Source organism: Pseudophryne corroboree, chromosome 6 (genome assembly GCF_028390025.1).
Source record: "Pseudophryne corroboree isolate aPseCor3 chromosome 6, aPseCor3.hap2, whole genome shotgun sequence".
NCBI classification, from domain to species: Eukaryota; Metazoa; Chordata; class Amphibia; order Anura; family Myobatrachidae; genus Pseudophryne; species Pseudophryne corroboree.
The window spans coordinates 390,418,120-390,428,267 of NC_086449.1; the positions used below are offsets into that span (position 1 = coordinate 390,418,120).

Below are 10,148 nucleotides of genomic sequence, written 5' to 3' on the forward strand. Positions count from 1 at the left end.
GGGTGGTGAAGGCAGCTGGATGGGGGAAGGAGGAGGGATTGGGGAAGGAGGAGGGATGGGGGAAGGAGTCTGGATGGGTGAAGGAGGAGGGATTGGGGAAGGAGGAGAGATGGGGTAAGGAGGAGGGATTGGGGATGTAATTTCTGAGGGTGGGTCTGATTGAGATGGCGAGGGGGGCGGAGAGAATGTTTGTCCAATAGAGGGTGAGGGGGGCTGAGAAGGGGAGTTGGAAGTAGAAGGAGAAGGGGACTGGGAAGGAGGAGAAGGGGGCACAGAAAGAGAAGGAGAGGTGGGCTGAGAAGGGGAGTGGAAAGGGGAGGGGGCCTGGGAAGCTGAGGGGGCCGGGGAAGCTGAGGGGGACTGGGAAGCTGAGGGGGCCTGGGAACCTGAGGGGGACTGGGAAGGTGAGGGGGACTGGGAAGCTGAGGGGGACTGGGAAGGTGAGGGGGACTGGGAAGGGGAGGGGGAGTGAGAAGGGGAGGGGGATTGAGAAGGGGAGGGGGAGTGAGAAGGGGAGGGGAGGGGGAGTGAGAAGGGGAGGGGGAGTGAGAAGGGGAGGGGGAGTGAGAAGGGGAGGGGGGCTGAGAAGGGGCCTGATGTTGCCTCCCTGCATCTGGTTGCCGTTGTGGTCGTCCTATAATGATATATGTGTTATATTTTAGATTGCATGTTAAATTTCAGAAACACCATTTGTCAATTACACTGTTCTGTCCCATGTAAAAGACACAGGGCTTGTTTTTTTTTTTTTTATTAAGATTTTTCTAACTCTTCATGTTGGCCACAGCAACCAAAATGATTCTACTAAACTTTTTTTATGCTCATTACTGAATCTATTCCATTGAGTCATATTGATTGGTATAGGCAACATCACCAGATCACTATTCAAGCCACCTTATTATATAGACACCACTGATCAAGTTATTTGGTACAGTTTCCAGCCTGGGTATTAATTCTGGACAACATGCACTTGTTTTGAATCACTTTGCTACAGTCAGTACTGTTTGCCCTAACCACACACACTGTCATATTTATTAAATTTGTTCAGTCAGTGTTGCAATTACAGACTACCACTTAGTGTAATTTTGCAAAATTTATGCTAATAATCTCTGTTATGTAATGTAACTTACTGCGTGCACGCAGTGCCCGGATTTGCTGGCGGATCTCCGCCAACAGTTCAGGAGTCCTCCTGCGGAGATCACTCCATCTCCTCTCCAGTTGAATGATGGTCCGCCTGCTGCGGACGCGAGACCGCAGTAGGTGGCGGACCTCCGCGTAGGCCTCGCGCTTAACCCGATTTGGGATAAAGCGCCCAACGCGGCCTACGCGGCGGTCCATCACCGCAACCAGGACGCGGAGCTCCCGCCTGGTGAAAGGTGCTGCACGCATCATGGCAATGGCGTTTTCCTTATTTGGGCATATATTTATAGTGTGTGTTAGCATGTGATTTGTCTAAAATCTATGTCGTCATTTCAATTAACTTTATTGATCTTTGCAATGCTGTGAAGAGCACAGTGGTAATTTCGCTCGAGCGGAAATACGCAGTCGCGGAAGAGAAAAAAGAAAAAAATAATTTAACACACAACCAACTAAAACACCCACACAAACACAGACACACACACACACTTTTTTAAGAATTTGTAAAAATATCTGTGTACTCACCACAGTTTGTGTGATAATTCAGCTGGACAGTCACAAAGTGGTCAACATTCATTTTCATTTGTTTTTTTTTTTTTTTTTTTTTTTTAAACAGGATTTTATGAAAGAAAAAAAATAAGGACACTATTTAGCAACATCACATTATTAGATTCGAAAATAACACATTGTAAGCTTAACCTGTTTACGGTTATTTTTGATAAACATAATTAGAGATTCCCACACACCCGAATAATTACACAATGACCTTACAATAGTAAGCCAAATTTCTGCGTTACTAAATGAGCATAAGCATACTGTGTTTTTGATTAATTTCAAAAAGTAAATAAAAAAACACTATACCTGAAATATTCTTCAACAATGCTTGCCCTGACTTGGCTTCCCCTCCATGTAACACTCCCCCCACCGAAGCGACGGACAACCCCTGGCTCCTCATCAGCCAATTCCTCTGTCTGAGGAAGCTCTACGCTACTCCTTACCGCGATGTTATGTAGTATAGCGCACAGGACCACTAGTTTACTTGCCATCTCCGGCGAATACATGATGTCGCCACCAGTGCGGTGGAGCACACGAAACCGGCCTTTAAGGACCCCAATTGTGCGCTCCACCAGCTGTCTAGTGGCAGTAAGCGCGGAGTTAAATGCCGTCTGTGGTCCTGGCCTGGGATTACGGTAAGGAGTCATGAGCCAGGGGGTGCAAGGATATCCACGGTCTCCTGTTTGAGGAGAAGAAAAAATTAGAAATAGTATATTCCTAAAATTGTTTAAAAATGGCAGGAAATTATGTTGGCCAACTCACCCAATAACCACATGTCTGCTCGTTGACTTGATCTTAATCTGTGCCATATCCCTGATTGTCTAATGACATAAGCATCATGCGAGTTTCGGGGAAACTTGGCATTCAGGGAAAGGATCTGGAGGGATGGCCCACAAACAACCATTACATTCAGAGAATGAAACAGTTTCCTGTTTCTATAAATTTCTTCATTATGTCTTGGTGGCACAATAGCTACATGTGTGCCATCCACAACCCCAATAACATGTGGGAAGCGACTACCACCTTCCTCAAATTGCCGCTTCACCACATCTAGGGCACCAACATCCAAAGGCATAGCAATAAATTGCTTAACCCGCTTTATGAAAGCCTGGCTGACACGCCGCAGGACCTTACTGAACTGGCCCTGCGACATGCCAACCAGGTCTCCAACAACATGTTGAAAAGACCCTGTGGCCAAAAAATGTAACACAGCAAGGAATTGTGTCAATGGTGGTATTGCTGTAGGATACCGAATTGAAGACTCCAGATCACTCTCTATTATGGAGAGAGTGTCTAGGATTAGATGTGGTGGCAGCCTGTATCTACGCACAACAACATCATCTGGCATCCCAAAAAGTAGGACACGGGTGCGGAAAATTGGTGGCCTAGCACGCCTCCGTTGCCTTGGTTGATGAGGAGCCGGTTGTGGTTGTGGGGCTGGCGGTTGGGGTGGGAGTGCTGCCGTGGGTTGGGGTGGGAGGGCTTCTGCTGCCACAAACACTGACATCACACACTTTAAAAAAAAATTAAAAAGATATGTTGAATAAGACAAATGCAATCCAAAAATAAAAATAAAAAAACTAAAAACGGGGTGTCAACTTACTGCAGGAGCATACGACATTTTTTCTGGGTTCAATTCCGGAACAATTTGAAATTGAGACAAAAAAGGAAAAACACAAATTAAAAGTGTGAAACTTACATAGTTTTTTCTAAAAAAAAAAAAAAATGTCAACCAACAATACAGACACATAATAAGAGCATCAAAGACATAACAAACACCTAAGTATAAATAACGAAAAATAGGTTCGACATCTAAAATAGATTCCAATAAAAATTTAGCCCTTTAGTAGCTAGTACAGGCAAGAACAGCACTACTTTGCAGAACAATCCTGGGAAAAATGATTTAATTTATTATAAAGATGGATGACAAACATAAGCAAAACACTTTGAACAAACACAAACAGCCACAAACACAGGCCAAGGGGACTTACCTGCTCCTCCAAAAACAGCAGTAAATTAGTGTTTTTGGGCACACTAAACAACACAAACCAAAAGGGGATAAATCTCCCAAAATAAGACACCTACAAGAGAGCAAAAATGACAGTAAGCACACATAGAGCCCATTAACACAAACAGCCACAAACACAGGCCAAGGGGACTTAACTGCTCCTCCAAAAACAGCAGTAAATTAGTGTTTTTGGGCACACTAAACAACACAAACCAAAAGGGGATAAATCTCCCAAAATAAGACACCTACAAGAGAGCAAAAATGACAGTAAGCACACATAGAGCCCATTAACACAAACAGCCACAAACACAGGCCAAGGGGACTTACCTGCTCCTCCAAAAACAGCAGTAAATTAGTGTTTTTGGGCACACTAAACAACACAAACCAAAAGGGGATAAATCTCCCAAAATAAGACACCTACAAGAGACCAAAAATGACAGTAAGCACACATAGAGCCCATTAACACAAACAGCCACAAACACAGGCCAAGGGGACTTACCTGCTCCTTTAAAAACAGCAGTAAATTAGTGTTTTGGGGCACACTAAACAACACAAACCAAAAGGGGATAAATCTCCCAAAATAAGACACCTACAAGAGACCAAAAATGACAGTAAGAACAACATTTTTACATTAGTCCACAAAACAGAAACACTAAAGCACAGGTTTAGTATTATAAATTTACATTCAAAATATAGATTAACAACATTTAATATTTAATAAACAAAAAAAAATTGCTACAACAAACAGTTGCATTTAACAACAAGACGAATGCACGAATACTCACAAACGGAATTTCGCAAAAAGTATGCAATACTGTCTATATGCTAAACACGAACAAACGTCAAAATGTATGCTTGACAATTACTCACTCAGAAAAGAACAATAGCACCTTCACGCACGGGCCAACGAACTCCAAACTGCAACATCCAAAATACGACAAACTCCAAACTACCAACACTCACAGCGTGCAAACTAGGCCCTTAAATAAGCAGTGCAATCATTAGCAAGATTACCATACTGTACACCTGTGTGAATGAACGCGCCGCACGTAGGTATAAATAGGCACACACCTGGGCGTACACACGTCATCTCCAACATGGCTTCTCGTGAGGAATTAGCAGCAGAGATGGACCGCATTGCACAGCAGCAGATGGCATTGGCGAAAAAACGCCTAGAGTGCCAGAAACGGATGTTGGAATACGCCTCTGCGGATTCTGAACAGGCAGGACCTAGTACTCTGCAAATGTCAGCTTCTGAGCCCCAACAATTGAGTGGGGATACCCTGCCACACACACATACTGGCCAAACTGAGGAGGAATCAGCATTAGCCACACAAACACAACAGACAGAAGCTGCTAGTGAGGAAGATGGTGAGGAGCAACAGGAAGAAACCTCACAGGCTACCTCCAGACGTAAGAAAAGACAGCCAGCATTCACTAAGAGGGAGTTGCGTGTCTTGGTCACGCAGGCCATGTCCAAAGTACATAGAGGCCCCAAAAACATGGGTGCTGCTACAAAAGATCGCATCTGGAGGGACATCACACATTCTGTGAATGAAGTTGGCTCTGTCGTCAGAACATCGCAGGAAGTTAGACGACGGTAAGTGCATCTTGCCAGTCCTTTTTCTGTGCTAAGTTGACTTAAAAATGTAGTGACATGTGATGTTATGTATAGCAAACAGAAGCAGAACATGTGTCCTAGATATTTACATACACAAATAATAAGACTCTACTTTGCCCCTCTTTCACAATACATATGTAGGTGGGCCGACTTCAAATCCCGCCTGAAGGCAAAGAGGTCTGCGGAGTGGAATGCCTCAAGGGCTACAGGTGGAGGACCATCTGTCGCTGTGGAGTTTACAGACTTGGAGGAGATGGCGATGGCCTGTGTCAGTTATGAGGAGGGCCAAAGGGTGTCTAATATGGACACGGACCTGCCTGAGATCCTGACGGGACATGACTTGCCAGGTAAGTTTACACATGTATTTGTCTGCAATTTAAACTGTATTTATAAAATAAAATCTAATTTTTTATTGTACTCTTTTCCCACACATTCTTCTATTTGCTTGCCACAAAACACAGCACAGGGGGATGATCAGTTTGAGTCACAGGAGGGTTATGTGGCTGAGGCTGAGGTGGAGGGACCTAGTGGGTCTGCCAGTGTGGGGCCACAAATCCCACCTCTGCAGGTTCCTACTGGCCCCCCCACCCAACCCTCTGCTATCCCGGAGATCCTGCTTGAAATCGCTAGGTATGGTGAGAGCCTAAATGCGTTTCAAGACGGGGTCCTCCGGGAGGTAAGCCAGATAGCTGTCCGGCTCACTGAGCACCGAACCAGTGTTGAGCAAGGTGTTGCTCAACTCTGCCAAGGTCTGGCAGAGATCAGGCAGGGCCAAGAACAACTTGCCTCCTCATTCCAAAGCCTTGCAAATAACATCTTGCAAGGGCTCCAGGCCATCGCTGTCTCCCTTGCCCACAGTGGCAGAGAGCCACCCACATCGGCTCCCTCCCCTGCCCCTGCCCAGGAAGAACAGCCCACTGGGCAGGCCCAACGAAGGTCGCTCCGCAGACCAAGCCAAGAAGAACAGCCTCAGGCGGGGAGAAAAAAAAGAAAGTGATGTCTCTCCAGATGGGCAGCACCCATGTTTTTCATGTTGCCTCTATGTTATTTTGGAGTTGGCTTGTGTGGCCAGAATGGATAACTCCCTCTTAGTGAAATGTATTATTTATGTTTGGAGGTATTGTAGCCTGTGAGTTTTTTTGTATAAACACCAGAGCCATCTTCCTCTTACTAGTGTGCTATGTATTGTTGTGTTTGTGTGGTGGATCCTAATTCTTTCTCAGTTGTGGCAAAATTTTTGTGTGGCAGGGTGTGTAATATGTTTTATTTTTGATTACAAATTATAATTTAGTCAGAAGCTGAATTTTGCAGAGTACTAAGTTCTGCTATATCATTTGTGTCAGTGCCATATGCTTGCTGCTTGGTCCATCTCTGCCTGTGAGACTCACGTGTAGCCATGTTGTTTTCATGTTGTGAAATCTTACTACAGTAATAAAAAAAATGTAATTAACAATTGTGCAGTTTATTCAAGGTAATGCATTAGGTAAATCTTAGTTCCAGAAAAATTAGGTCAGCATATAGACACTTGTGGACCAATCTGCAATTTCTCCCAAAAAATTGCATCATCCAACAAATACAGGTATGCTTTGCACCACACTTTAATGTCCATATTAAGTAAACTGACACAACACTTTTTAGATTTATCTATTGGTCAACAGGACATCATTTAAAACATTGTCAAATATTATAAACAAATATTAATGTTACATTTCTGACAAAATTAAAGTGTATGCTGCATTATGTGGGTGTCGGTTTCTTTAGCAAAAATGTTGCAGCTTTCAATTTAAATGTTTAATTATTTCACTTTTTGCATTTGTTATTCTTACACACATTAAAACAATTTTAAAAAATGTTTACACACCAACTTTAACACAAAAAACAACCTTATTTGGCAGTGTGTGAGATTTATATGTGAGTAGAATAAACATGTAATGTTGGTTCAGACAATTGCTGTTTGCTAACTTTCATCTGCGCAGTAATTAGCAAGTAATTGGCCATCAGATGAATGTGCTCTCCAATTAACAGCTAATTACTGCATACACACTTGGTAACAGTACTTCGCAAATGTAGAGTAACTGCAGACCTACTCGGCTGCTGCGTGAAGGTTGCTACGGTTTCCTATGTTAGATTTAACAGCGACAAGGTATAATTGCGAAAAACACGCCCATTGCGAGTTGCATACTCCCACACTGTACGCCCACTTTCACGCCCATGTTGGAGCATTGCGAAGTCTCGCCTCCGCCACGCCTCCGCCACTCCTCGTTTTCGTTTGCCAGTTACGTGTTGGTTTAAATTTGGCATTTTTGCACTAATGTCGTACGCATGTACTCGCGCATGCGTATTTACGCTTTTGCGCATGCGCAGACACTTCGTTTTCGTACATTTGCGATGCGATGAATCTCTGCGATCAACTCGGAATGAGGGCCACTAAACAGTAGTTTGAGATTAAATCATTGACCATCAATTTACATTGGTCTCTGAACTACTCTGGGTCTACCGCCCAAGACGATTCTCTAGCCTCAGCGTCCTATCTGTTACAGATTTCAGACTATGAGACAGTAACAGCCAGTAATTCAAGTTAGTTTCCATTAGTAGGGGAGCCCCACCTACTGCCACCAACTGTCATCTCAAACTGACTCAGATGATGTGGCTCCCCTCTTTGAAATTTGGACTGCGCTACAACCTTACATCTGGAGCCACCACTGGTATCCACCATCAGTAATTTACTCTTTTAGCAAATACCTATCATTTCTACTGGGCCTCAAACCTCTAACATGTTCTGATTGTATTATTCTTTTCATATTACTTCACTGTGTTTTCCCAGACTCTCATAGAAACTCAAGCAAGTGTCTCTCATTAGGGCTTCTTTCAATATCTTCAGATTACTATAATGTGTGCACTTGGACCAATATTACAGAGAGTGAGTGATAGTCAAAATCCTGGTTCCAGTGGAGAGGATCTCAATTAAAGTGAACATGTTGAAAAGTTTTATATCGTTAGTGTCAAGGAAAACAAGTTGAACATTTTCTATAAATAGTACTTGTTCCTGTCAACCGAAAGACATTCTATTCCACATGTTGTAGGATTGCCTACAACATGTGGAATAGGGCCCGATTCAGATCTGATTGATGTTGTGCGAAATCGCACATTGGCAGATTATCGAATGACTGCACATGCGTATGCACCGCAATACACAGGTGCGACGCCAAACAGCAACAGGATGGTGCGAAAATTTTGCGCAAGGTGATTGACAGGAAGAGGATGTTTAGGGGTGGTTACTGGATGTTTTCTGGTAGTGTCAAGAAAAACACAGGCGTTCCCAAGCGTTTTCAGGGAGGGTGTTTATGACATCAGCTCCGACCCCAATCAGCCTGTTTGTATCGCACTGTCGGGGTAAGTCCTGCACAGTATGGAAAAATCTTTCGATGGTGAGTGAGTTGTGAACGGATTTGAAGATGTCCGCTGCCTGGTGAAGTTTTCGCACAGTGTACACCAGGGACGTGCAGTCAGGGGAGGCAGGGCCTCCCCTGTCATTAATGATTAACATAATACAAAGAAGATATTTATGACACATATTCTGTGTCATAAATACCTCCTTTATATTACTCTAATCATTAAAAGTAGTTTAAATGTGTTTGGGAGGCACCGATCGTGGTGCCTCCCGTTGTGAATGGGAAAGGGGCTGGAGCGGGGGGCTAGCGGGGGCGGGGCCAAGCCATGGGCAGTAAAAGCCCATTGACAATCTATTACAAAGCGGCACCTACTAGAGTGCTGCTTTGATACATGGACGTGCTTTCAACCCATGAAAGCACGCCCCTGTCAGTAAGGCCAGAGTGATTGGCCAGCGGATCTTTCACACTGCATCCGCTGTCATCGGTGGAGGTGCGGTCGTCAGTGGCGGCGGAGGTGTGGGCGTCAGAGGTAGCAGAGGTGTGGGCGTCATTGGCGGCGGGACGCGGCGGATCAGGATGCGGCGGACGTGATAGCCATAGTGGCAGGCAGGGATCCGATATCCCTACCTGCCACTCTGCAGAGTTTGGCAGCGGAGCGGTACCAGTTTCAAAAATGGCACCTCAGCGTCATTTTTTAAATTCAAGATGGCCACCGCGAGCCAATCACAGTTCACTGCGTCATCGCCCCTCCCCCTCTGAATGAACCCCGCACCCACCGCCACCAGGGGTGCGGAGCATAGCACTGGGCTATCACCCCAGTGCTGGTTGTTGCTCGGGAGGGGGGACCCCATTTTTTTTTGGGGGGGGGGGCCACTTTCCGAGGAATTCCAGCCCTGGTCTGACTGGCTTGGGGGGCTGTTCAATGTTATGGCAGGGTGACCCCACACTGAGTGTCTCCCCTGCTATGGCATTACCACCCCTTGGCTGGTTCTGCCTGGTGCTGGTTTTAGTGATGTATGGGGGACTACACTTTTTTTTTCCAATTTGAGGGGGGAGTTTGGTTAGCTGCCAGTGCCTCCCCAGCCACTGTCCTCACATCACTGGCGTACACATGCATTTGCACAGGGCAGGTTTTCATTCTCCCTGGGCGGCAACTATCTGATCGCAGCCCTTTGCAAATTTGCAGCACAGCGATCAGGTCTGAATTAGGCCCAAGCCCACACACTAAATCATAGTATCACTAATAAACTGATCTCACATTCTCTCTTTCTGCTACTAGGAACTAACAAATTCACTTAGAAAATAATGTGGCACTCTTTAAGTACCATGAAATACCAAATAGCATTCCATTGGACTAAACCAGACATCTTTTGTTATTAGATAGAATATGACCCTCTTACAAAATGGAGCACATCACCTATGCATGTAATCATTCTTC

The 10,148-nt window shown here is 44.8% G+C and overlaps 1 long non-coding RNA gene across 1 annotated transcript; it reads right to left on the bottom strand.

The window, feature by feature from the left end:
* Positions 1-505: 505 nt before the first annotated feature.
* LOC134935316 (uncharacterized) lies at positions 506-2,038 on the bottom strand. Its single transcript, XR_010180049.1, has 3 exons — positions 1,996-2,038; positions 1,660-1,681; positions 506-634 (listed from the first exon to the last, which is right to left on the bottom strand). It is a non-coding gene; the product is annotated as an uncharacterized LOC134935316 (long non-coding RNA).
* Positions 2,039-10,148: the final 8,110 nt, after the last annotated feature.